Source organism: Solanum stenotomum, chromosome 8 (assembly GCF_019186545.1).
Source record: "Solanum stenotomum isolate F172 chromosome 8, ASM1918654v1, whole genome shotgun sequence".
Lineage (NCBI taxonomy): Eukaryota > Viridiplantae > Streptophyta > Magnoliopsida > Solanales > Solanaceae > Solanum > Solanum stenotomum.
Genome location: NC_064289.1, coordinates 59588869 through 59593697, shown reverse-complemented (window position 1 = coordinate 59593697; position 4829 = coordinate 59588869). Strand labels below are relative to the sequence as shown.

General features: G+C 37.9%; 1 pseudogene; it reads right to left on the bottom strand.

Annotated features, from left to right (window-relative positions):
* Nucleotides 1–605: 605 nt before the first annotated feature.
* Nucleotides 606–4829, bottom strand: part of LOC125874050 (putative late blight resistance protein homolog R1A-3) — a 99975-nt pseudogene continuing 95751 nt past the window's right edge.

Here is a 4829-nt window from a genome sequence, read left to right as displayed (position 1 = left end):
CCCCCGACGAAAATCCACGATGATCTTGGTGGAACTTGTTGATCTCCTCGATTTTCCTCTTCTTCTTCTCTTCTTCTCTTCTTCTTCTCTTCTTCACTCTCAAGCCCTAGCCTTCACTCTCTTAGAATGGGACAAAAATGATCCAAAGATCAGCCCTATACAACAATATAATCCCAAAAGAATTGGCTAGGGAAAAGACTAAAATGCCCTTAATGATTCCCGGACGGATTTCCTTGTCAACTGCCCAACTTTCAAAGGTCATAACTCGCTTATACGAACTCGGAATTGAGCAAACTCGGCGGCGTTGGAAAGATCGTTCCGAGGGCTATGCAACCATAACTGGAAATACTTCTAACTCATCATGAGCTAGAAGTTACGACTGATCAAAGTTGGCCAAAAACTCACCTTTTCCATACTTAGCCAAAAAATTTCCAGATTTTCAAATCCTTTCCAAAAATGAAAATTTCCAATTCTAAGCCTCTTCAATTATTTCACATTGCCGGATGTTACAATAACAATGATATTTCCATCAAACACATTGTAGACATCTTTTAACATTTGCCACTACAGGAATCAGAACAGCAAAAGAATGGAGAAGAACCTGTTCACTTAAATAACGGGATATTATTCAGGTCAAGGATCTGAAACTCATCCCCTCCCCTCATATCTTCAGCATATTTTCTAATCTTGATAGCGGAATCTTCAAGTTGAGGGCTCTGTACAAGTGTGATAATTTTCAATGAATAAATATCCCCAAAACTAGGCGGAATTTCCTCAAGATCACAACAGCTCTCCAGTTTTAATTTCTCAAGCACAGGAAACGATTCCTCTCCAACCTCCCACCTGGCAAGAGTCACGTAACGCAACTCCAAATATTTGAGATTAACAAAGGTGTCTTCCTCCCCCATGTTCCATTCTCCCCCCTCGAGGATTGCATCATAAAGGGTCAACACTTCAAAGTTGGGCAGTCTGGCTATTGTTGATAGTGAATCGGATGTCAGAGGAAAACCATCCAACGACAATTTTTTCAAACTCGAAGGGAAGTGAAAATCCCATGGCCGATTTATGGCTGCAGAGGACCCACTGTCATTTGTGTTTGATCATACAAAATCTGCAATGAGGTATTCTAGTTCAGTTAGGAAATCCAATTTCGGGAACCAATATTTCTCTGTTGAATAATCCCATGATTCCTTGAGTTCAAACTCAAGCACTTGAAGATTGGGAAACCTTTTGAAAATATCCTCTTCATCTTTTGAATAGGAAAAAACGAGTTTCCCTAATATTCTCAAGTTCTCCAACTTTGTGTCCTCTGCTATCAGTATTGATTCATCTGCATACAAATCAAAGAAAGAACAAGCAGTCATGCTCAGCATTCGCAACTTTACAAGATCCCAAATTCTCGGTAATAGTACCAAGGTTGATCCTTCATTACACACCGCCAGGGTTTCTAGATTCCAGAGGTTTGAGAAAGATAAAGGCAGAGATTCAACTTCTGTCCCAATGCATAAGAACCTCAAATGATTCAACATGCATATTTCACTCAGCAAAGAATCTTTAACCATGATAAAAGAGGGACTCAGGTGCAACACTCTAAGAAGCCTCAAGTGTCTTAGGTGAAATGTATCAGAGAGACAAGCAGGACAATCGTCCCGCTTGTCTCCATTTATCCTCAAAGAATAGAGGTGTTTACCAGAATGCCTTTTCTTATTTGAACCGAACAGGTCAAAATTAAGCCCAAAGTGCTTCTCATCATCAATAGTAATTTGACGTGGCAGAAAATCTGATGGAGCACTTGAACTTATCCGATCAAACAACTTTTCCTCTCTTGCTTTTATCAAACAAAAGTCATGCACGAGATCATGAATTTGGTAAGCCGGTTCATCACCTATCTCATTGAAACAAATTACCAAGCTACTGGAAATTAAATTATCCAAATAAATCTTCACCACTTCTTCCATCCTCTTCATTTCTGTCTTTTCCACAAGCCCTTCAGCAACCCATACAGCTTGCAACTCAAGGATTATCGTTGCACAGTCCTTCGGCTTACTTGCAAAATGAAGCAAGCATGGCTTCAGGTGATCAGCTAAGTGGTCATAACTTATTTCTACAACCTTCATCAATTGCACTTCATTCTTGAAAATAAAGGAATGCAAATTATTTAGAACTTCAAGCCACACAGTTTTCTTCTTTTCCCTCCCAGCAATGACTCCAACAATCAGATCCACCACCAAAGGAACCCCTTTACAATTTTCGGCTATTTTGGTTCCAACATCCAATAGTTCATCAGGGCAACTCTCGTTTCCAAATGCCCTTTTCTCTAATAACTCCCAACTTTCTTCTGATCTTAGCAATCGAAGATTAAGAGGAGCAGTGTAGAGCTTTCCATGCAAAGCCACTTCTTTTTTTCGAGTTGTCAAAATAATTCTACTTCCTTTCTCAACTTCTGGAAAAGGTCTTGTTAACTCATCCCACGTAGTAGTATCCCACACGTCATCTAAAACAATAAGATACCTCTTTCCAAACAGTTGTTTCCGTAGCTTATCAGCAACATCAATATTCTCACTCATTTTTAAATCCGAGTCACGAACTTGATTAAAAATTGTATTCAACAACTTCTTCTCATCATATTCTTGGTCGACTATGCACCATGCACGAAGGTCGAAATGACTAGAAACTGATTTATCTTTGTATACTCTGTATGCCAGAGTAGTTTTACCTGAACCCGGCATACCAGTGATCGAAATGACATCTAGATCTGCTGGTCCACTAGTGAGCTTTCTAATTATCCAGTTTGTCTCCTCCTCAAAACCTACAATTATTTTACCAGTTTTCAATGACTTGCTCTCAACTGGCTTCTTGGGAGAGTTCAGAACAATGAGACCTCTATTCTCAGGAATCTTCTCACGTAAATTGGAGATATCTTCTTTGATAAGCTTGATCTTCTTTATGGTAATGGGAAGTGAGAAAATAAGATGTAACAGACCATTATCTAGAACAATAATTGAATCAATGACATCTTTTGCCTCATATGCCACATTTAAAACATGTGCCCAGAGATCTTTATACAATCCTTGCTCAATATTCGCGAAAAAAGATCTTATGAATTCCAAGTCTTCTTTCACCAACCAATTTCTTCCTTTATCAAAGCAATTGAATAAGCATTGGAATCCAGCAAATCATCTAAGTGTCTCTGTAGCAGATGCATGAAGAGAGGTCCATCACTCATGGGGAAGCAACATTCAGATGATTCCGGGACTTTCAGATAAACATGTTTGAGATCTTCCTTGAGGAGTTCAATATATTCTAGCAACTTTAGGGTTGCACGATTTGTCTCGTCGGTACTCTCTTTATTTCTTAATTTCTCTTCTAAGTCGCAAACAAGAGTTGATACCTCCTTGATAAGTGCTCCAACAAGTGCCAAAAGGTCAAATAATTTGTCATGATGAATAAAGTCCTAGGACATATCAGAAAGAACAATTACTAAGAACTCAATCATGACATGAATGTTTCGAGCCCCTGAAGTCCTAGGGGTAACAACAGTTACCATATGCTCTTGTAGATGAATCAAATATTTTTTGAGAAGGTCCGGAGAGGTTTCCAGGAGCTGCTTAATGAAGCGTCCAATTTCTGCTGAAGTTGAAGCTTTCAAATTTGTATAACATATGTGCATAACCTCCAGTTCAGTTGGAACAATATTCAAGAGTAGATGTGCTAGCTTGAAGAGTCGAGAGTCTCTATCATTCTGATCATCCTCATCTAGCTCGGAGAGTTGAGAGTCTACATCAGTATGATCCTCCCAAAGGTAGTGTCCTACTCTCTCAGCCATGAGTTGAAACTGAGGTAAGACATATTCAACAATCTCGTGCTCAATGCAACCAATCACTATCAACCCATGGAAATCTCTTATGTTGCCCCATACATTCTGAAGAATCTCATACTGAGTCACTAATGGAAACTTCTGCTCAGAAAAATACCTGGATAGATGATGGAGATTCAGGAGGAGGAAATTCAACTGCTTCTCAAGCATGGTGGCAGATTCTCAACCTCTTGTCCTTTGGCAGTCATTACATCTTCAAACTGCTCCAAATCGGAATAAGAAAGCTGGACGTATGTACAAATAAATGCCAGCTCCGATTTCAGCTTTTCAACTTGATCCATGTCAAGAGCTTTTTGATTTTCCTCATTCTTTAATCTCTCTAGGAAATCCAGAACATCGGCAATGTCCTTGTGAAGAGCAGAAAATAACACCTGCCAAAATAACACATATCAAATTTTTAAAGCCACATGATACCTACAATTCAATACTTTACAGTTTACTTTTATCAAATAACATACAAATGAGTTGTTTGCTTCTTCATTATCTTTTCGTTTTTCCATGTTTCTACTTTTCCTTCCCTTCCTTTCAAGTTCTCAAGACCTGATGCATAATAAAAAGTACATTAAACTTTATTAGGATTAAGAAGATGAAAAGATAAGAATATCAATAATTTTCATTGGACAGACATTTTAATCGAAATTAAGAGGAGGTCTTAAGTTGAAGAAAATAAAGGTGAGTAGTCTACTGAATTTTTGAAAGTTTTTGCATAATAAACTTGTAACCATTTTCTTCTTGTCAAGTTCATTTCATTAAATTTTGGCTACTCCTTTTTACTATTTTCATGCGAAAAGATTTCGATCTTGCAATGGTTTTCGTATTTATAAATAAAAATAAAAATTATTCTTATTGAGTTTTTGTCAAACATCAAATGGCGCATAAAGAGCAAGTATAGTAATTTTAGATCCGCACAATTAGTTTCTAACATGTATAATGGACTACAAAACCAAATCTC